Below are 25,033 nucleotides of genomic sequence, written 5' to 3'. Positions count from 1 at the left end.
TCTAACAGTTTTAACATACGTATAGCAGTCATTACTGAATCTTATTTGAAACCTGGATTCAAACTCAAAAACGTTCCAAACTTTTTTTTTATTTTAATGATCAACTGGATGGAGCATGTGGTGCAGTTCCTAGCTTCATTCATACGAATATAATATATAAACTTTTTTCGTCATTTAAACCAATGTTTTTGAAACTTTGGGTGTTTATTTTGAGCTTGGTAAATATACTTTCAGAATTTGATTCTTATAAAACTACATTCAATGTGACTAAACATTTGCAGTTCCCTTATTTCAATAGCATTTTCATCACCATTTGTAGTATTTGTTTTGTATTAATTTAGAAATCTTGAGGAGAATCTTTTTCCCCAGTTTACTCTAATAATAGTGCAAAATAAAAGCTAACTTTGAACAAAATATGTTTCTAATAAGAAGAATGGAATACGATCAAATACCGTCCCTTATTATTTTCACTACTTGTGCTTTTTCATACCATAGGCTGACCATACGTACCGTATTTAACGGGACAGTACCGTTTTCATCCCCTCGACAGACTGTCCCGTCGTTTAATGGAAAATGCTCGAATTGTCCCGTATTTTAGGAAATGGAGATTTGGCACATAATTTTCAACACCAGTAAAAAAATAAAAATAACAACATAACAAACAGTTTTTAGAAATATTTCAAAGTTCATTGTCTTACTCATCTATTTTCCAAGCAATTATTAGTTTCTCAAACAGAGTTAAACTTGATCCGTACATGCTTCTGCTTAACTTTTTGCGTTTCTTTACTCATATTTATGCCAAATTTTGGGTTTCCAAAATAGGGATCTTCATAAGATAATTATTCATATAATACCTAAAATGAAAAAGAACAACTATGTGTTTACTTCTGATACGCAATTGATTGAATTAAATGTTTAAAAATTGGATATTTCAATAAAGTAATGAAATATTAGAAAAATTTTCGTTTGCATTTGAAAATATGAAAAGAATTAGGATTTATTTCGGAAATCAAAGAATGAGCTTCAAGGTTCTTAAGTGATTTTTATTGAATCATACAGACATGTAGCTTGGGATTGCATAATCTGGTTCTGCTACTTTTCCTCGAATGGTGGTTTCCCGAATGTCGTTCTCATAACGCCAGTTTTCAGAATGCTAGTTCCCCGAAAACCCCGTTTCCCGAATAGCTCAGTTCTCCGAAAAGTTCTAACATTCATAATTGTCATAACCTTTTCATTTGAAGGTGGTGAACAATATGTATTTTGGCAATATGTATTAAGTCGAGAATGATCAAATATCTCCTTCTTTGGTAGCTTATCGATCTTCCTAATTCGACACTATCTCACTACCAGAAGCAAAGTTATGACCATTAAATCGAGAGATTGATTTGATTGACATAAGAGATAAAAGATCTGAAGATAATATCAAAATTTTATTCCTGGAACTTCTGAGCCATAGCTAAATTTGATGTTGGAAGATCTGAGGAATAGCTCGCTGATGGTGAGATCTTATAAAAGCTAAATATGATATGCTAATAGTATTCCAGGAATAAATTTTAGATATTATTTCGGATCTTTTATACCTTGAAAGATAAGTTAATATCACTTTTGTACGTCCATATCAAAATTTGCTATTATTTAGCTTTTTTAGCCTGCTCGGGTAAAGACTATTGTTGCACTTTTTTGAGCTGCATTGCTTTACAAGGGAACGGGTCATTCGGGGAAATGGCTTCAGAGAAACGGGCCATTTAAGGAACTGGAATTCGGGGAAAAGTAGCACAATCGCATAATCTATGTCTTTTAAAATTGTCCCGTTTTTATCTGGTTGGCTTATGGTCAGCCTATCATACCATCATATTGACGCTGATTTTCGGCCGCCGCAATTGTTAAGAATATATTTTCCCATGAATTTCCATTCATCCTTTCAAAATGCAGCTCATCTCTTCGACGTCGATTACGACGAATTGCCTTCTGGATCCGCCTGAATTCAACCTTCTCTTTAACCATTTCCTTGCCTGACCTAGGAGATCTGAATGAAAAATATGGGTATTGCAAAGTAGGGAGGGAATCACTTTTTGCATTATGATTTTCTTTTCATATTCAAATCTCCGGCTCATGGCTTCACATCGGCAAACTTAACTTGCCGTTTTCAGTGACGGTCTCATGCTTCCCTACACATTGAGTACTAACCTTATATCTACTATTATATTGATAGCCTACCATTCAATGGAATATCGCCGTTTTGATTGTACCCGAGCTGGGTAATGATTTCGATCCTACATCCTATAGTTATAATCGTGGCCTCGGCAAGCGATGAACTTCCAATTTTATTCGAGTAATCAACAGTTATTATCGAATAATGTGCAACAAAACGGACACGGGTCATGACTGAAAATGGTGCCATTTGTGCGGCCACTCGAGTGTAACAAGACCCATGGAACGGAAGTTGATTTTATTGTGATCGATTTTCTGCTTGAAACCTTATACCCTGCGGGATAATGATGATGAAATCTATGAAAGATTTTATATTTTTTATTGGGTGGAAAATTTGCATAAGGTTCCTCGGGCGGAAGAAAAAACGTCGGATTTGATTAGAATGCGGACAACAAACGGAAAATGGGATAGCCTCATGGTGCTTGCATTGGTGATTCAGACCTTGGAAGTAGTCCCTCGGGAGAATAATATTGAGTGAATAATATTTATTCAATTCTGATTTTTACTTTGGAAATCGATTGCGTTTTATACACGATTAGTTTTCTCTTCTATGATTTAAGATTGTTTCAAAATGAGTATACACTTGGAACAAGAGTAACAATTGAGCCATTAAAATTTCATATTATTTTTAATACTCAAAATTCAAAATTATCAACAACAATGCAACTAGTGATATTGGAAGACTCAGTTAATCAGCTATAAGCATTGTACAACTCTGGAACATAGCTGATTTTTTTACCACTCAGTAGCATCATACAACAACCACCAACTAGACCAACCTCCAAAAGTGTGCGTGGAATCAGTAGTATCACACTTCTGAGAAAATAACATTCATAAAGTTTGGAATCATCAAAAAGAAGAATGAAGAATTTGTAAAGAATTACTTGAACAGCTACCGAATAAATATAGCTTTTAAATAGCTTGCTGAAAAAAAAAACCCTGGTAGAGATTTTGGTGAGATTTTCATACAGAAAAAAATGCGGCACTTTAAATAAGCAGAAAGGATAATGCTTTCTAGAGGAATGCGTGTTTCCATGTGACGAAAATATGCCTGAGTATATGCCTGGGATTATATGCACTGTTGTGGAAAAACGCATGTAGTCGATTTCTTCGAAATATACAAATATTGAGTGAAAAATACAACGCAGAATGATAAAAAGTTTCCGATAATTTTTTGGATCTTTTTCCCAAAAGCATTGACGCTTTAAAAGTGATGAATTGAAATCCTTTGCATTTTTTTAAATCTTTGCACAGATGTTTAGAGACTGGAATAATTGCCGTAATTGACACAAAACATAAAGAACAAAAGATCGCTGCACCCGTTCGATTCTATCAGCTTGAATTCAATGATACGGTGCCTAGACTTGTACGGCGTACTTTAACACACTGCGACCTACCGCACAGTAGATCGATTTCATCGCATAAACATCCCGAAACGATTTTGTGATGCTTCGTACGAATCCTAGCAAGGAAAACGCTTTCGTCATAGTAGTAGCAATATGTTCATCAAAGTTCATCCTGCTATCGACAATCACTCCAAGATCCCTTATAGAACTGACACGTTCAAGTGTTTGAGATGCCATTTAGTATTTTTTCAGGTCATCGACATAAAACAGTTTTTCTGATCGAGTTAGACCATACAGATCGGCATTGAATAAAACAAACAGCAGCGGTCCCCGATGGCTTCCTTGAGGAACACCCAAACGTATCCTGAAACGGAATGACTTGAGGCGCAAGTAAAAATGGTGCAAAAGTCAAAACTGAAAAAGAGTTTTCTTTTTTTAAACAGACAAATCGAAGAAAATAAAAACACACAGCTCTTTTATTTTCCAAAATAGCTGTGTGTTTTTATTTTCTTCGAGTTGTTGGTTTAAAAGGAGAAAACTGCTTTTTCAGTTTTAACTTGTGCACCATTTTTACTTGGGCCTTAATACCTGTGAATCAACCGTTACTTCTCAAATCTCGTTAATAAAGATAATAATAATAATAATAAACCGTTACTTCTCGATGGGCGGAATTCCGGAGTGTTGGGAGGGTTGAATATTTTCGGCACGAAATTGACCTTATTGTCCGCATACTACTTCAACACGTCCTTGGAGTATAGTGGCATGAGGCCAAATCCAGCCAGAAGATTGTTGGGACGTTGTGGGCCTTCAGGAGAGGAAGCAGCCGCTTCTGGAGGCACTCTTTCATGTACACCTGTCCGTTCATCGTGTCCTGGGTCACGAAAGGTGCACTCAGTTTCCCGCACGTGCAGATGGCTTGCCAAACCAGGAATTTCTTCGCAAATTTGGACATCTTCTGAGTGCGGACATGCTCCGGAACGTTGAACTTATCCTTGGCCGTGAAAAACATGTTGCCGGGGATCTGTTTGAAGTCGGCCTTCACATATGTTTCGTCGTCCATGATGCAGCATTCAACTTTCGTCAGCATGTTGAGGTACAACTTCCTGGCACGGGTTTTGGCGGACTTGTTATGCTTCTCTTTGCGATTAGGGGCCTTTTGTACCTTGAACGTTCGAAGCACAGCCTTAGTTTTGGCCTTCTGGACAGAACTTCGGCTTAGGTGCAGGTTCTTAGCCACATCCCGAACGGAGGCGTTCGGGTTTCGGTTGAAGGCCCCAACTACGCGGTTGTGATTTTTGGTGTTGTACGGAATACTTTTTCCTTCACTTCTGGGCTTCCGATCGGTGGTCAATCGTTCCTCGAACAACTTAATCACTCGCGACACCGTGGAATTCGCGATTCTCAACATTTTAGCTATGGAACGATGCGAGAGATCCTTGTTCTCGTGATGAATGCGCAAGATTTTTTATTTTTATTGTTCTTTCGACTCCATTTCCGCGAGTTTTGATCACAGGACTTTAAAACTTGCAGGATGTAAATAATTCATTATGAACTAAATCCACCCAAATTTTCATTAAATTCTACTCAACGGTTAAAAAGTTAGAGCAATTTCATCGTGGACACCCTTTAGGTTAGGTTACCCGATTTGTGAATTGGAGTACCGTAATCCGGGGTATCATTGATCAGCGGGGTAACATTGATCGGAATGACTCATCTCGTAAAAAGTTCGTGTCATCATTTATTGATGAAATATTTCCAAAGCATGAATTGCGCTTCTTCTTCTTATATTCATGAGCTAATGAAAATTAAAATTATTTCGAAAATTGCATTTAGTTAATGCGTAAATTTAACAACTTTTTGAAACAACGATTTCAATGGTTAAGGATGACACTACCGAAGATTCATGCCTCACATAAGTTGTGCAAACGATATGAGCAAGGGAATTGTTATTCTTGCTAAAAATGGCATCGCCAAAAACGATTCCATTGTCCAAACTTTCAAAAGAATGTTCAATTAGGCAACATTAACGAATTACTGTTAGGAATTTAAAATTTCCTTAGGAAATTGCCAACCTTTAGACGTATTCCGTGGTTCGAGGTGTTTTTAATTTTAAAATAGCTCAAAAAGTAAATGACTTGTAAGAGTTTGGCCACCATATTCGGCTTCAGAAGCCATGATTTAAGTTAGTAACGACATTTTCAATATTACCGAGCGTTGTTTACAATAGTGATCAATGTTACCCCATATCAACTAAATAAAAAAATCGCCTAAAACATATTTTTTAACATGCTTAAATCTTTCAAGAAACAAAATACAGTATATGGTCACGAACTATTGGTGGCAGTACTTGTTTTAAAAATATAATACTTGCAACATTTGCATTTTCAAATGAAATATTTAAGAAATATCCTAAAAACTGATCAATGTTACCCCGGATTATGGTAATAGACGCATCTTTCCATAAAGCAGGAAAAACGCTATTCGTCAGCGATCGATTGAAGATAATTGATACGGGTAGGGCAAGCGCTTCGGCACACTGCCTAATAAACAGCGGTGGAATTTCATAGGGACCTCGACCTTTAGTGGTATTCAAGTCGGATAAACGCTGGTAAACTTCATCCACGGTTACCTTAATGGAGGACATACGCAAATCATACGACAAAACACCATTGAGCACCAACACACGATGCTTACTCGCAAACCTCTCGAATGCAGGAAGTATGTTGGTCATACGTTAACGAATCGGAGTTGGGACTAATATAGATACAGCAAACATAGTCAGATTTTGATGGAAGCTTAATACGTACTGCAACTTGCTCAAGGCCGAACCCCTCACCGAATGAAATTATCTCTCAACTCAACAATTACAACTATTATGATGCCACCCCCTCGCCCAAGTAACAATTTCAGTGCTTTTAGATCTTAGATGTTATTTATGGAGGTTTTATTAGAGATGCATTCATTCTTAACAGATTTAACAAAGCATTGGAAAGTGCTAAACGTTCTTTTGGGTAAAACACACTTTAAAGTACTTTGTAGATACCTATAGGGGCTCCCGTAAAACTTATTTGCCGGTCACTCTTGTTGATAATAAATTTTATTTTGAAGGAGCTGTTTAGTATCTATTAAAACCTATGCTTAAAACCTCAGCTTGTTGGTCTTGCAAGAACATCGATAAAACTCTTAGGACTGCACTAAGTCATGTTAAAGTCTTCATAAATCGCAACTGTCTGATGCATGTTACTGGAATGCAGTCTGCGAGTGATTATCAAAATCATTATGTCGATAATGATAATCATGTAGAGAATTATAAGCTCATCAAAACGCGAACATAAAATGGCAAATATTCCTCTCGTAGAATTATCTCAATACCGTATAGAGCATATTTCTCCCATGCTTGCCTGAACTTCCCATTTTAGTGGTACAATTATGCTGCACATAACAGCTGATCTACACGACGAAAGCTTTCATTTTACAGGCACCTATCACTTACCGTGTTCTGCATCAATACAATCGATCAACCACGGGCTTTATCACAACAAAATATTCCAGTAAAAACATAATTAGATGCGTAACAATTGAATTTAGTTCATTATATTACATCACAAAATTAAATCTTCCGATTTGTTTACTCTTTTGACAGCACTAGTTTTCCTGAGCGCATTAAGTTTAACTCAAGGCTCCCAAAAAACCTATTTGTCTTAGTGCAGAACAAATAATCTTATTTAACAACATTTTAGCTAGTAAAGGGTTTTGCGAAAGGATTCTTAAGATGAAAAGCTCTCATGAATGATTATATTGTGCGGAATAGTTACCAATTGATCTTAAACCATCCCAGATAAGACCAGCAAGATTTAAATGGATGGAATCCATTTTTATTGTCGCCATTTCGGGTTGATAATTACAATATGCGTGGGAAATTTCGATTTATGATTGAGATGAGCATGAAAAAATTCTGAAAATGTAATGTAGTAAAATATTGGATAGTTAATAATGATATCGTAAGTGTGGCGCGTTGTTGTAAATCGAAAAATTGTATGTCATTTCACCAGTAAATTTTCATTGGCATAAATTTCACGCGATTGTAAGGAAATTTTCTACAAGACAAAAAATGATTATTATGAGTCGGCAAACATCATGATGGTTTCAATATTTTAAAAAAGTTTATGGTTTAAAAACAACTTGTTGGCAGGTGTTCGTTCAATCATAAGCTCTTAACATTGGTTTTATTCCGTGTTTTAGGATACCGTCAAACGGGGCTTCTTTTGACATTATTTCCACATTCTTTAATTTTAAGGATTTGTAACTCTTAGAATTATGGATAGATGTTGATAATTTTTGCCTATATTTAAGTTGTATATGTATGTAACAAATGTGCAAAATATGAGGCAAATCCATCAAGAAATAACAAAAATCCTTGAATAGCGAAAAAAGTGTGTCCTTCAAGACAAAAAAGGGGCTACTTTGGACATTTTCACAATTTGCTAATGAAATGATTTTTCCTTATAACTTTCAAACTGATTCAATAGATTGTCGTCCACTGTGATGTTATGGAATGTTTTTCATTGATAAACTTAATGTAGAAAATTGCAAAGCTAGAATCAATTACACATATATAACAAATTTCAGCGAAACATGCCATTCACTATTCTCAGTTTGCAGTATGAAACTTAAATTTTCAACTTCCTCTTAAATGGAACTATCAGTTACGAATGCTCGATTTTCAAGTTGACATAAACGAACGACGTAACTACTAGGTACTACGATGATAAATGAGTTATGTACAAAAACTCTTTTTTTTTCTATTCTTACTGTTATATGAACGATATGTTGAAGGATCACATTAATACCGGTAACTAATTTAATACCAGTAAGTAATGTTCATTAAAAACGTAATCTATGAAGTAAAGTTTAGCAATCGTAAAGAAGTAAGTTTGCTTTTGTAATATGTTTTAAGTTTCTTAGCAGTTTAGAGCTGGCTTAAGAGTAGTTTAATTTAGGCATTTGAAGGATGAAACTGTTCTGTACTACAAATTCATGTAAAATATGTCGAAAAATAGTTTTTTTGAGATTATGTTGTGAATTTGGCATTGGTACGTATTGAAATATAAGTGTTTTATGTCTATTCACTTTTACAAACATTTATTTTATTTTTTTATTGTTGTAAAATACACAAACCAAAACATTATAATAAAATAAAAGTCGCAAAAATAAGACCTTTGATCAATTATTTTAATAAAACAACAATTTTAAGCAAAACAAATCACAAGATTTTCATGAAACATGACTATTTGATAGTTTTGTGATGCTCTTAATAAGTTTCCAAGACATGGGTAAAATTCAAACAATGTTTGTATAGCCAATGTTTTATACCTTGTGGATATTTATTCGGGCTTTTTTGAAATGTATTCTTGTTTATCCTGTTATTGTTGATGTTGTTCCAAGAAAAAATCATGCCTAGTGGTAGAGCATATATTAGTTAATAAAAGTGCTGAAGACACAAAATTGCTCAGATTAATATTTACGCTGCTAATAAATACAAAAGGTGAGTGTCCAAAGTAGCCCCTGGAATCAAAAGTAGCCCCGTCCGACGGTATCGCAAAATATTTAATACCACTAGATGAGCTCAATAAGACTATACAATAGCTCTTATGAATGTTTTAAAGCATACTACAAGAGTAGATGTATTCATACGAAACATAACTAAGAAGTTTAAAAGCGGTTTTAAGGTATAGCCTTAACAACCTCCTGTAGTGTGGGCCTTTTCGGGTTTAACGGGGTTTTATCAGAGGTTTATTAAGGTTGTTAAGATTTATAAGTTCTAAAATGAGTTTTAACGATATGGTGGTAACAACAGCTTGTAGTAAATGATAAAACTAAAAATGTTACTAGGGCGTTGAAGGATACTTGTCGAAGTGTTCCGATCACACCGATACAAATTGTATGCAGATGACAGCTCTGAATTGGCAATACCTGGATGTAACCAAGTTTCCGTAAAAGCCAGAACCTCATAATCGCAACCACTTAATTGTACAAACAGATCGCTCGTCTTTGTTCTCAGACCAGGCAAATTTTGTTAATACATAAGAAAGGAGGACAGGACAGACGACGTACATGGTTCAGTATCCGTATTCAGCATTATCTCATGCTCGGTTGCTAGGGGTCTGGAATGATGATCGTTTGTGGAACCGTAATTACGGAAACAGATGTTGGTCTCCAAAAACCCTGACGTGTTAGGCAATAATCTTCAAACTCACGAAAACGAATTCCTCTGGGCCAGATATCAGCAGACATAGCCTTTTCCCTCATATCAGCAGAGATTCCAACTTTGAAAGAGACAAACAATAACGTTCGAAGATCTCTATTTCTTGGAATCAGCTTTACTACTTTCAGGTCGTTCGTCGCTAGGCTAAACAAATTAGCTGGATCTTGTAAAAATTGTACCCCGGTCGTTTAAACCGGCTCTCCGCATGACACCTTCTAGCGCGATGTTGAACAGCAGGCACGAAAGTTCATCACCCTGTCGAAGTCCCCGGCGGGATTCGAACGAACTGGAATGTTCGCTATTCTGCACACCACCGTCCATCGTTGCTCTTATCAGTATTGTGAGCTTCCCGGGAAAGCTGTACTCGTCCATAATTTTCGATTGCTCTTCGCGGTCTACATATGCCATCATAAGCCGCTTTAAAACCGATGAGCAGGTGATGCGTTGGGACTTGGTATTCACGGCATTTCTGAAGGATTTGCCGTACAGTGAAGATTTGGTTCGTCGTTGAACGGCCGTTGATGAAACCAGCTTGATAACTTCCCACAAACTCATTTGCTATTGGTGATAGACGACGGAAGATAATCTGGGATAACACTTCGTAGGAGGCATTCAGGATAGTGATCGCCCGATAGTTTTCACTTTCCAGTTTGTCGCCCTTCTTGTAGATGGGGCATATGACCCCTTGCTTCCACTCCTCCGGCAGCTTTTCCGTTCCCAGATTCTGACAATCAGCCGGTGCAGACAGGCGGCCAACCTCCCCGGGCTTATTTTAATTGCTGGTTGATGGCATCCTTAATTTCCCTCAGTGTGGGGACAGGTTGGTTTCCTTCATCCGTGCAATTCATCGTAGTGCTGCTTCCGCCTTTCAATCACCTCACGTCCGTCTGGCAAGATGTCCCGTCCTTATCCCTACACATTGCGGCTCACGGCACGAAGCTTTTTCGGGATGCGTTAAGCTTCGGGATGCGTTAACTTTTGCGTTTCTTGTGAACGATGCAGCTGCTCCATTTCTTCACATTCCGCTTCTTCCAGGCGGCGCTTTTTGTCCCGGAATAAGCGGGTTTGCTGCTTTCGTTTCCTTTTATATCGCTCCACGTTTTGTTGCGTACCTTGCTGCAGCTCTGCAGCCCGCACTGCATCCTTCTCATCAAAAACCTGCCTGCATTCTTCGTTGAACCAATCGTTACATGTCCTCCTTCCTACGTACCCGACGATGCTCTCGACTGCATTGTTGATGGCTGCTTTTATGTTACTCCTGTAGTCCTCAAGAGGGGCTTCACTTGTACTCACTTGCACAAATATAGTGGAAATTGTGCATATTTTCTCTAAAATTAACGCCGGTTCTGAATATAAAACTGATTTTGAAAAAAAAAAAGCTGGCTTCCTTTAATGCACTAATTGAATGAAATGTGCAAGGAACAAACCAATTATGAGCCTTGATATTCGAATTGTTCACAAGATTTGCTTAAAAAGGTAGCACTGGCTTTTGCATCGTCAAGGTTATAAACTGAAAAACAACGAGGCAGTCTTAGTTGAGCTGCCACGTCCTGTCCTAGTATGGACCGATGCACGAGTTCACTAATTTGACGTTTGAGCGGTGCCGAATTCACTGGTTTCCATGGTCACATAAATAATACGACACCGCTAAAACGTCAAATAGAGAACTCGTGCATTGGTCCATTACACAAGCGTCAGAATCTGAGACGGGACTCGCGAAGACGGTCTTCATTTTCTGTGATTGCTGAGTTTTTTTTTTCTCATTCCACTCTGTGTTTACGTTCACCATTCCAATTTATCACTTTTCGATTCTTGTTAGAACCCGCTACTTTGGTTTTTCATTGGACCCTTTGCGCAATGAGGTATTAGACAATTCAAATAGGCTATGATTAACAGAATAGGGTCATTCGATGTTTTGTCAATCATAAATCCTCGAGATGCTAAATATACAAGATGAATTAAAGCTCTTCTCTGAGTTTCAAAAGGGGGTGGAACATTTCGCATAAAGACGTTTCGTACAAGGACCTTTCGCATAATGAGAATTATATGCCTTCTTTAAAATGCTTCATATCCTTGTATGAAACCGCTTTACGCCAAACGTCCATTATGCGTAACGTCCGTATGTGAAACGTCTTTATGCGAAATGGGTCACCCCAAAACTTCAGTATCTACTTAGATTAAAGTTGAGTAGAGTGATCCTTATTAAGGTTTTTGAACCAAACTTGTCAATTTGAGAAAATTTGTAGTTGATTTCTTCAGCGAACTTTTAAAAATGTTATAATTAACAACTTTGCCGTATTCACTTATTTTTGAACTCTTCATTTGAGCTTAGTCAATTGATTCTGAGAGATTTAACTTAGGATGGACCCAAATAGTTGTTTTGAGCTCTCACTTTTATTTTCAATTTTATGTGAATCTGTTCTTCAGAAGAGTAATAACAAAGATTTTAGCTAAACATTTCAAGTTTTTAATTCTTGTCATTTCGAAGTTATAAGCATATTAAAGTAAAAATTATTAAGTCTTTAGAAGCCTTATGAAATGGGTTTGATATTTTTTTTGGAGGCATTCGAGAGGCCATAGATTATAATAACTATGTGTCAACTTTGAAGTAAAATTTGGGTATATTCTCCAAAACTCCATTTTTAGAATCACTAAATGCCCAGTAAACATTTTGGTTGGTATAACTTTTGTTATACATCATTCTATATGAATCAATTCAATCGTATAGAATGCACGAACAGGCTATATACCTACCAAAGTGGAGGCTATATGCGCACTTGGCACGACTTTTTCGGACTTTCTGCGATCAGATATACGATGCTGCAAAATTTGGATGAAAATAAAAAACAAAGTTTCCAGCGAGTCTCAAACACGGGACCTCTGGATCAGGAATCGGGCACCTTACCACTGTACCACCAAGAATTACTTGTCAGACGAGTGATCATTTGCCAATGTTAATACATGTTTTATGTACGACACATACTTTGTTGTTTTTTGACATTGATAACGCTTAATATGGCATCTTGTGCAATTCTGATTTTGGACGCATGAATATGTGATTTTGGATGCACATTCTTATACGATACGTGGTTCACTGGGTGAAGAACATAAGAAAAATACTAGAGATATCTTTGAAATAGCTTGCTACAATAATCCCAGCCATCTAGGATTTTAACGCCATCTTGATTTTAAGTAGTAGAATGAGTTTTTTACCTTGTTAGCACTTGTTGAATTTTAAGGATACCGTATCGCTTAATCTTCTTGTTCTTATTTTCCTGGCGTTACGTCAATACTTGAACAGAGACTGCTTCTCAGCTTGATTTATTATAGGAACAGATAATTAAATAGGAATTTCCTTTTATTATGCTTATTTGGTTCCAGGATAATATTTCGGCATATTTACAAGTTCAGGAATAGCATTCATTCTTCGATTTATTAGGTCCAATGGTTTGAAATGAACAATCAATTGAACAGCTGAGGTAAGATCAGAATGAAAGAATCTGACTGTTTTTTTTTCAATGGATGCCTCATAATTCAACATGATGAGCGCTAAGATGGTAAAAAAAAAACATTCAACCAAGATGGCGTCGAATACCAAGATGGCCGCCAAATTTTTGAATCTCAAAATGACACTCCAAAGTATTGGCATTTTGTCCATATTGGGACAAAGCCTGCCTCTTATATGTATAATTTCGCTTTTTCACATTGGGTGGCAGTTGAAATGATACTTTATGGCACAGGAAATCAAGGAATTATTTTAGCTTAAAAACTTATGATTTCCTCTATAAATAAATGCACTTTTGGCAATGTTTAACATTAAAACTACAGATATCACCACACCACTTACTTATGTCCCAACACGCAATTTAGAACAAAATGTTTGTTTATTTCAATCAATGGTTTTAGACGGTTTTCATTCATTGAATTCATGTATGCATTGTTTCTGTATTCAAAGATATGTCGAAGAACCATTGTGTTATAGAAAAAGCATTAGAAAATAAAATTCCTATATAATAACCTGTTTTATAGCTAATTAAGCTGAGTAACGGGCTCGGTTCCAGTAGGGACGTAACGCCAGGAATAAGAAGAATAAGAGTATATGTAATCTATTCATTACCACTTAGCCTCCAAATTCCATATGTTGAGTGCTAACAAGGTAAAAAACTCATTCTACTATACTTAAAATCAAGATGGCGTCAAAATCGAAGATAGCCGCCAGATTTTTTCACTCAAAATAATACTCTTATTCTTCACTCTACTCGAATAAAACATCAACGATCGATAACTCATTTTTTTGTTATGAAAAAATGATGTTTGTGTTGATTGCACTCGCCATATACGTCAAAAACGTAGAACAGGATTTTGAAAGTCGTTCATTTCATAGGGTAATTTCCATTACTCACCTAGTTTTTGTAGCCTATCCTACTCAGTTTTTTCCCAGCTTTCTGATGGTGACCTTAGAATTCTAACGAGCCATTAGCGGTGAAAAAACGGTTTTTTCTAACAATATTTAAGATGGCCGCCAAATTTTTTTTAGCTTCAAATGAAAGCTATATACTTCCTCTATACGATGCCAGTAAGTTTACTATGTGTTCCAACAGAAATATGAGACATATCACGTGAAGTGTTACCAAAGATTTATAAAAAAATGGGCTTTTTCGCAAATTGTTTAGCTAGTTGGCATACGACGGGTCCACCAATTTGAGAAAACCGTTTAGTTTGAGAAAACCCTTTAGTTTTAGCATACACTAGCGGTCAGTGACATACAATTGGAATTCCAACTATAGATGCTGATGACCGCCTGGTTTTAGCGAGAATTGTTCTCGTAAACAAGTTTAATGACTAAATGATTCAGAAATTTATTTATTCATTGATATTGTTGACTTCTTTGAAATGAAAATTAACTGTCAAATGTCGCTAAACCTAAATGAAATAATGATGGAATTTACCTTGGAAAAAAAAACAGAACTATTCTAAATAAGAGGCCTTTTACATAATATATATATGACATTACATGACAACAAATAATATTTGTGGATGTTTTATAGTTTATATTACAGTGGTCCAAAGATCGGTGTTTGCTCCACATAGATCAAGTTCTGAGTGTCTTTCCAAAAGTTGAGCTCATTTGATTAAAAGCTGAACCCAAGTGCTCTTGAGGGTTAGAGTTACGTTGATATTGTTAGATATATTCGTCAACCGTATCCCAATCTAACGTCTCAGTAATCCATTATTGCATTTGGTTCATATGTGATTGGAAGTTCTACAACAGTGCTTATTTATCATCTAAGATAGTACGTACACATCATGGCTACTACAGTGAGTCACAGTTAAAATCGTCCACCCTCATATTTTTCATTCAAAGTTCTGTTTATACTGTATATAAAAAAAATGTGGTTTTCTTATTCATACAATTATTTGCATATTTCCATTACTTCATTGTGGCACTGTTTTTATAAATACTTAAAACAACACGGAATTGAAAAATAATAAATTAAAATTTAAACATCAAATATAAGTCACAGTGAAAATCGTCCTCCTATATCAATGCATAGTTGATCTAGAAGAATTGTCCATTTTTCAGGTGTCAACCCATAAACTAGTATCGAGTAGGAAAGCCTTTGGTCTTCAAAACTTCCCTGAGACGATTTGGCATAGATCGCACAAGTTTCTCAGTTTAAGTTTTAGCGATCTTAAATATTCCATTCAATAGTAAGCGAACTTTTCAAAGTATGTCTGCTCGTTATTTGATGTTTCTTGATTTAAACGTCCAACTGATGCCACAAGTTCTCGATAACGTCGAGATTTGGAGATTGCCTCAGTAGATTGATGATTGATGGGCATTTTTCTAACCAAGCATTCGGTTTTGCAGCTGTATGTTTCAGATTTTTATCCTGGTAGATGTAATGCCCATTTTTTGAGATAAGGTAGATAGGTAAATTAAAAGCCATTTTTTACGCTAGGCTTTAGATTCTTCTTCAGTGAATCAAGATAGACGTATTGAGCAATGATCCCGTCGATAAAAAGCAAGTTACTAACATCAGATGCTGGTATGAAGCGTTAAACCATCACGGAACTACTACCATGCTTAGCAGTTTCACTAAGATTTTTCATTTCCAGGTCTTCTTTCGGTTTCTGCCAGACCATAACCCTGCTGTCAGATCCGAAAATATTAAACTTGCTGTCATCTGTGAATAGTAAGTGTTTCCAGAAGTTGAAATCCTTTCCAACGTTTGTCTCTGTAAACTCCATACGACATTTCACGTACTTCGGTGATACAAACGTCTTCCGACTTGCAACTCGGCCATGAAACGTTATGTTTTCGAAGCACTCTACGCACAGTTTCTGGCTTTATAAAATACTTTTTTCTGGGATACTTTTTTGCTTTAATTGCGAGTTTCGGTACATTTAACTTGGGGTCAGCATTAACCTGGCGAAGAAACTAACACTCAACCGCTTCATTGAAAATTTTCTTCATCGATGTTTTGAGTTTGTGTTTTTACTTCAATGGTCAATTTTGTAGCGATTTATTATATTCTACACTGTAGTACGCCATTTTCCAACAAATTTGGTGATTTTCAGTTAATTTTTGCCATTTTTGTGTAGTTTTATCACAAGTTTTCTTATATCTGACGATGTCCGATTATTTCGTGCCATTTTAATGGCAATACTCTAAAAAACTAAACCTTTCTTATTCAGCAGATCGTGTCTGAATGTATATGTGTGCGCGACTTAAAGAAATTATATGAATGAAAACTGTATAATATTACACAAAAAATCATGCATAACGGCAGGGTGGACGATTTTCACTGTGACCTTGTTATTGATTATTTTTACAAATTTAGAGCTTATCTTATTCTTTTAATATTCAATGACTTGAATTGCATACAATTATCAAGACCCTTGCCGAGCTAACGTAACGAGTCATTGAATTTGAATTTTTGTATTATACATGAATAGTACGAATTACTTTTCTGGTAATGTTCAAGGTGGACGATTTTCACTGTGACTCACTGTATGTCTTACGAAGATTTGCAACTACAGTCCACTCTCCACATCTCGATATCAAAAGGGCCATCAAGATAGAGTTTGAGTTTTAATTAAACATAGATTGAAAATCATTCCGTCACCAGGAAAATTAAAAACAAACATACGTCATTTCGTCTTCGCAAATTGTTTTGAACCCTTAAAATCTAGTCTAGTAACCATTGAAAATGGGCATATCGACATACGGAGAAGAAATCGAGATAGGGAGATATCGATAAGGATGATATCGAGATATAAAGAGTGAAAATGTATGCAGAATGAAGAGATCGAAAAAAAAACCATCGGTATAGTAAGAGATATCGAGATATAGAACATCAAGATATGGAGAGTCGACTGTAATACAAAAATCAATAACGAATTACGGAGGTGTCCGATTTGAAAGCGGTGTTTGACAAAATTGTAGCTGAAGAATGTATCTAACAGTATCAGCGTAACTCTAACCCTCAAGAGTACATATGAGCAAACACTTTGACCGAATGAATGAAATGCTAGCTTTTTACCTACTCATTCTCATACAAACTTATCAAAGCTTGTGCTGTCTCATTTTTTTTGAGCTCAAATTATAGAAGGACACTCAGAATTAGATCTAAAATTGAAGTAGTGGTGCGGAGAAAAAAATATTTTTGAACCACCATAGTGAATATACCATGAATCGCGTCACCAACCATGGGTGTCCCGGATCTTTACTTTATCACAGTAACCTATACCTATCCTTCTCACGACAACTGTGGAGATGCAGAGGTATACTCGGTATACTAACTAACAACGGTTGTCTAACTAACATTCCTTCCCTTCCGCAATGATCGGAAAGACGAGGCTTTTAAATTTAGAGTTATGCTCATTGAGAATAGTAAGCTAATCCCAAGCCTCTTCATTGACTCACTGTGCAACTCAGTTCAAATGAGGCTTTTGACTAGCTGTCTAGGAATGGTTGAAAGATTAAATCGCCTCACTTCATTACGCAACAATATTTCAGAAGCTCTCTCCATAAACTTTACTGAAACAACTGCCTGAACAGATACCGCTGATCATTCAATTCAATTTAAATTCAATCTGTGCACAGTTGTCAACTAATTTCCACTGCGTTTACATCGCAAGGCGATAAATCACAGGCCAATTTATTATTTAGTTGCTTACCAGAAGCTTGCTGCTGAACACTATCTGCAATATTCATGCCATCCGTCCCATTCGCTTGGCAAGCAAAGTTTAGAATTGAATTAAAACAATACACCGACCCTCTGCACTCTGCCCAACTGAGCCCTGGAATTATTTGGATCACCAGATTTCTGTACGCTCATCATATAATTAGTAGAGTCAACAGCACTTTACGCTTTCAGTGTGTCTGAATAATGAATAGATTTATGGTTTTATCCTCTTGGATCCGGTTAGTGTGGGGAGCTGAGCGCATCCTGTAGGAATGATTCACCCGAAATACAGTGTGCTCTTCCGCTGGATAACGGAAGTGAGAACTACTTCCTTCTTTAGCCGACACCGTAACATAGAAATATGAACCAAAAGGGCGAACTGTATCCTGCTATTGCGGATATGAATGGAAAACTTTCATAACGACTTCCGGGTTAGCTGGCACTGGTCTTCCGCTGCAGGATTAGTGAAAGTTTCACAATTACGGTGATCCCAGTTAATTTGAAGGATGGTCCCATCGATTCCGGTGAAATTGCTCAATGGATTGAAATTGACCAACATGTCACATGAATGTTCATTGCGAGTAGGTTTAGAATAATTTTTGAAGCTGAACTATGTGTTCTTGAGGTTTAGTGTTATGCTGATGCTGTCGAAGTCTGCTTTCAGATCAGACACTTTAGTAATTCGTTATTGATTTTAGTAAAGCCTTGGCAATAGTAATTGAACTGCTCTGCACTAGATATATGTAGCAAAGCATAGAAGCCATGATATGTGTGTGCTATCTTTCGTGCCAGGTGCAGCAATGTTGCATGTTCAATAACTAAAATTGAACGCCTACAGTGAATTTTGCAATGATTCCTCTAGGAGTCTTTTTATGTAGATTCTTCGAGGAATACTTCTAGTAATATCCACAGTAATTTATATACTCAAAACAAGATCTTATAAAAATCTGTAAAATATCCTTACATTTACAGAGATTGTATTGAAATCTTACATTTTCTGTACTTAACCCTTACATTTACTCTAAAAGAACCTAAGACTTTTTTTTTACATTTGTGATGCTTTTACAGTTAAATTTACAGGACTCGATATTCTATGAGTCGATATCTAATCATGGAACCATATTGAAAATAAGATTTCATTATTCCTCAGACAAATTCTTGAATGCAATATAATAGAGGTGGAAAGATGATTCTGTACACGCAGAAATCAGACTACTCAAAAAATAAGTTATTTTGCAAATTCGGGTAAACTGCTGCACTCTCGTAACAGCAATGTTGTCAAAAACAGAGAGAGACTCACCGACCCAGCGTCGAAGTTTAATGGAATAAGCCAAATTTGGGTTCTTTCGAGTTGACCTAACTTTATCTTGTTTTAACCCACTACGGAGACTTCGAAAGCTAACGCTGGGTTGATATTTTTTTCACTGAATTGTTTTTTTTTCGCTGTTGTCGAGCACGTTACCAAGGTTGTTTTTTGTGTGTTGTTACTCAAACAGAAACATGGGAAAAACATTAGGGCCCATTCACAATTTTCATAACGCTGAAGGGGGTTGGTGGGTGTAAAATTGTGCGGGATAAAATTGTTCGGTATGATCCTTCTCGTAAAATGTTCAAATCATCATTTATTGATGAAATATTTTCAAAGCATGAATAGTGCCTTCGCATCTTTCTATTCGTGTTTAACAGCAAGCGCACGATGGCAAAAAACTAGCGTTGACCATTGAACCCGACACACTTGAAGTTCGGTTGATCCGAGATTTGAAACATCGGTTCAAACCATGGTACAAAACAAACCGAAAGAAAGCACCAGAAAGCGTACGGACTGACTAAAGCCGAATGCCAGAGTAGTGTCCAAGCTGAAGCCTATAGCGCTGCAGCGTTACATTTTATACACTGCTACAAACTAACTTAATTTCTATCCCCTTTTTTCACTAGCAACCGACGTCATGTTGACATTGAACCTACGAAACTATGGGAGCACTAGGGAAAGTGTACCAGTTACGGCCATAGTGGTTCCCTATTTGGCCATATGTGACATTTTAATAACTTTCACATTTTAAGTCTTTTTATATGCTTTAACAACAAGATATACCTTAAATCTAACTACTACAACACACAAAAATTTTCAAAATTTGAAGACATTAACTTTAAATCACGTTTTCATATGCTTCTTGCCTTTGCGGACAATATCGACATCATCGGTATTGACCATCGAGCAGTGATAGAAGCGTTCGTGCATTTCAAGAGGGATACAGCGAGGATCGGGCTCACGATCAACACCACAAAAACGAAATACGTGGGTCCGTAGCGAAATACGTGGGTGGTAGCGAAATGGTGCTAGGTGGTGATAAGTTTAAAGTGGTGGAATAATTTGCGTACCATGGAATACTAGTGACATGCGATAATGATGTTACCCGCGAGGTGAATAGACGTAGGGGAACATGGTCCAAGACGCACTGATGGGGTAAAATGGCCCACGTCATTAAATCATTCCTAGATCGTTTCAATTTGTATTCTTTGCCAAACGAAGTTAAAATATGTTTAGCTAAGAGTTGCCGCCACATTCCTTGGACATAAACTTATAGATTTTTCCTCAATTTTCCGGTGAAATTCAAAATTTTTCCCTTTTTTGCCTAAACATTAAGGTTTTCCGATGATTTCATAAAGAAATAAGCGTTTCCATACCAAAGAGCAAACTCATGGAGAAACATGGTTGCTAACTAGTAGTTCTCCATACTAAATGGCATTCTACCCCATCCATTTGGTCATTTTGAACCACCCCCATTTTTCAACCAACTTTTCTACACGATTTTAACCCGTTAAAAAACTTAAATTTGGGAAATGTTTTCATGATGGTAGCTAGCAAATATTGTAAAGTTACTGTTAGGACTTCGAATGGCGTTAAAATGTGGATCTCATTAGGAGAAAAGGACACACATCCTTAAAGTGGCATTTTGGACCATTTTGCCCTATTGCAGCTGCGAGTCTGGCTTTCTACGGACTCCGTAACCAGCTGAAGTCCCGTAGCCTGCAAACGAAAACAAAACTCGCTTTATACAAGACACTGATCCTTCCGGTTGTCCTATATGGCCATGGACATTGAAGGAAGTCTACCGGAGAGCTTTAGGGGTGTTTCAACGTAAAGTGCTACGAACAATACTCGGCGGTAAACTAGAGAACGGCATCTGGCGGCGTCGCATGAATCACGAGTTGTACCAAGTGTATAAAGAGGTGAAAATTGTCAAGCGCATAAAACACGGCAGGCTGCGTTGGGCTGGTAACGTTTCCCGTATGCCGGAACGACAAGCAAAGATAATATTCAGCAGAGAACCCGGACGAGGCCACCGACTTCGTGGAAGACCACGCACACGATGGCTTTTTGCAGTTGAGGAGGACTTAAGGGCACTTAACGTTCAGGGCGACTGGAAGCGATTGGCCCAGGACCGAGCCCAGTGGAGAGGACTCGTCCATTCGGCTCATATTCGTCGTAGCGAATTGTAGCACATCAAGTATCAAGTAAGTAAAGTAATCAAGTATGGCGAAATAGGGAACCACTATGGCCATAACTGGTACACTTTCCCTATAGTTCGCATTAATATTCATTGCATCTATTCTTCTACTATCTATACTCTCACCACCACAATTTACTTCCAACGCTCAAATAGCACTAGCAAACTGAGCAAACATCTTTTAAAACTAGTTTTCTAAAATAATAAAATTGAAGGGGATCAGAAAATAATATTTTCAGTGACAGCTCCATCATGCGGTTGAATTTACAAGTAATTAATGTGCAACACAGTAGTCCTATCCCTATTCTTAACCGAAGAAAGTGTCGTTTTATGTGAAACTGTTTCTGAGATAGGCGTCAAACTTTCCTAATTTCACGTTCTCTTTTCCTTTTTCACTAAAACCCCTCTCCGCCCAGCCCCCCCCCCATCTTTTGATTTTTTTCATATTTTTAAGTAAAACTTAATTAAATGTTAGTTTAAAAACAGCAGATAAATCGAAAATTGATTGAAATTCCATGAAGTTATTACGATTTGAATTTTATACCTACTATGATGGATTATTTAAACAGTTTTCTAAAAGTTTTTGATCCATGACTCGTTATTTTTCGATTACTTTTTCAAATAGACGTAAGTAAATTCCATACGGTTTTGAGAAAATTAATTCAGAAGAATCACAACCTGTCTTGTAAAACTGTTTTAAAATGAATCACCTTCTTAACATGTTTTCGACGTGTACATTGCTTAAATTTTGCATACAATGAGCTCGCGTTCAAAAACTATGAAGTTCCTATTATTTCACACAAGAATTTTATGACAAAATGATAAGCCGTTTTATTCAGTTACTTGCGACGTTTTTCCACCAGTGTAAAATCGACTCAAGTTGTGTTTTGTTTTGATTCGTGGTTAAGTCACTTTGTCTCTCCATACAGCGGGGCGGCGAAAGTAGTGGTTAGGTTGCGAAAGAAGAAAATCTTACTTTCGTCGTTTTGTAAATCCGGAAATTAAACGTTCTAAAAGTGTAAAATCGAGTTGGTTCAGAGCGAAACGTGTAGAATTTCGTCTGCGAAACACGTAGTATCGATGAAGTAAGTTTGTATACTTTTGGAGTTGAGTCTATATGAATAAGTCTTCGAGATTTCTATAAGTCGATAGTTCCTTCAGATCGACTCATGGGAATTCAACTGTATTGGAGTAATATTGTGATTTTGGAGATACAGTTAACTCTCCCTTGCTCGATATTCCGTATCTCGATATCGAGTTAGAGAACCATAGTAAAAGTCGATTTTCATGGCTAACTCGATGGTCCCTTAGATCACAGTTGCACTGGTTTTGTGTTCTGTAACACGATACCTCCCTGACTCGATGGTCCCTTCAATATCGAGACTGTATTAAGGTTCAAAAATTGTACAATTGTTCAAGTTTTTTCGTTATCTCTTAATTTCTACGGGTCGTATTTTGAAAGTTTCTCCACTAGAGTTTGTGTTTGTTATATTTTTATCAGCAAAAAATATTATATGACATGGAGTTGTGTTTGATCCTTCGACCTTGACGCTTGCTCCTGCGGGGACCGGCGATGAGGGCAGTATCAAACATGTCGCGCATCGGTCGAGTAAGCATAGCATAGCATAGCATAGACTGACTGTACATGTCAATGGTTGCTACTCCGTGATTGATCGGAACTGGTAAGAATTGCACTACGATCCAAATGAATAAGGGATGGGAGTTTCCGCTTACTCTCGAAGTGCAATTTTAGCAGATCTAATATTATTGATCAATAACGGCGCCGGCCAAGTCCTTACAGTCAGTTGGGATGGGGAAGGAATGTTAGGGTGTAATGATTGTTGCTTCTAGAGACCGAGAATACCTCTGCATCTCCACAATCACCACGGGAAGGGTGTTCATTAGTGAGGGAGGAAAAGATCTGGGAGTCACCTCTGGTCGGTGATGCGATCCATGGACAAGGGGGAAATATACGACTTATATTTAAAGCTAGTTTTGTATTTTTGTCTCGAGAAGTTTTTGGTAGAAGCTTTAAAAAAATAGGTCAACATCTATAATGTCGAACAATTCAAAAGACGTTTTTATTAATGTCGAAAACTGAAAATTACATGTTTATATTTTAAATTATATGAAACAGGAATAATGCCGACACTTGTAGTGACGAACCATACATAGTTTGTTTGAAAATGACATATGAGTATTACTGTGCATTTTGTCTCGATATGGTAGAAGTTTTAAAAAATACGTCAACATTCACAATGTCGAACAATTCAAAAGATAATTTTTAATAATGTCAAAAAGAGAAAAATATATGTATATTGAAATTTTATAAGAAAATAGCATAATGCCGACACTTATAGTGACGAACCATACAAAGTTTGTTTTAATATTACATAAAAGTTACGCTTTCAAGAAAAAATGTGTTATCATAAGCATGAAACGAACTCACCAGTTGGTAATCCATTCTCGACTGAACACAAAACTGACACTGACAGCAAAACTTCTTGACGTTCCGAAAACAAACCGTCTTGCTTGGGCCTTCCCAAATACCTACCAAGCAAGACGCTCCAGAACAGGAAAAAAAAAAAATCTCCGGCGACGAAAACACGCGCGAAACCGTGAGCAAAATCTATCGGACGACGCAAAACCGAACTGTCCTGCTTGGGCTTCACGAAGCACTACCCAGCAAGACGCTCCAAAACAGGAAAAAAAAAAAATTCTCCGGCGACGAAAACGCGCGAAATCGTGAGCAAAATCTAACGGACGACGCAAAACCGAACTGTCCTGCTTGGGCCTCACGAAGCACTACCCAGCAAGACGCTCCAAAACAGGAAAAAAAAAATTCTCCGGCGTCGAAAACGCGCGAAATCGTGAGCAAAATCGATCGGGCGACGTAAAACCGAACCGTCCTGCTTGGGCCTCACGAAGCACTACCCAGCAAGACGCTCCAAAACAGGAAAAAAAAAATTCTCCGGCGACGAAAACGCGCGAAATCGTGAGCAAAATCTAACGGACGACGCAAAACCGAACTGTCCTGCTTGGGCCTCACGAAGCACTCCAAACATGTCGCGCATCGGTCGAGTAAAGTGAAAAAGTGCCGCGTTCGATTAGTTCTTTTTGATCTTTCGACGTTGATGCTTGCTCCTAGGCAGTGCGTCAAGAAAGCCCGAGCAGTCGTCAGTTGTTTTCTCTCTCGGGTCGCGCGCTTATTTTCTCTGAGTGCTGTTATATAGCCGAGCAAACGAGTGAAGCTGAAAGTGGATTGTTGCTGCTCAAGGATCAATTGGTGAGCTCGTTTCATGCTACTATTTCTAATCTATAAAATATGTATGACTGCACCTCTATTCGTTATAACGGTGAGATGTAAATATGATTTTTCAACAAATTATGAAAGGTTCGTCACTGTGAGTGTCGACATAAAGTTTAATTCATAAATCATTTATGTCTATTTTTTTTTTCAAAACACCTTTTTCTTTTTACCTTTATTTTTGTAATAAAAAAAAACTTTGA

At 37.0% G+C, this 25,033-nt stretch overlaps 1 protein-coding gene across 2 annotated transcripts in view; it reads right to left on the bottom strand.

The window, feature by feature from the left end:
- LOC5569176 (prolyl endopeptidase FAP) overlaps positions 1–25,033 on the bottom strand; it is a 576,755-nt gene that overhangs the window by 73,914 nt on the left and 477,808 nt on the right. The window lies entirely within an intron of this gene.

The sequence above is a fragment of the Aedes aegypti genome, chromosome 2 (genome assembly GCF_002204515.2).
Source record: "Aedes aegypti strain LVP_AGWG chromosome 2, AaegL5.0 Primary Assembly, whole genome shotgun sequence".
In the NCBI taxonomy this organism is placed as follows: domain Eukaryota; kingdom Metazoa; phylum Arthropoda; class Insecta; order Diptera; family Culicidae; genus Aedes; species Aedes aegypti.
The sequence above is the reverse complement of the archived record's forward strand: the minus strand, read 5'-3'. Positions and strand labels throughout refer to the sequence as shown.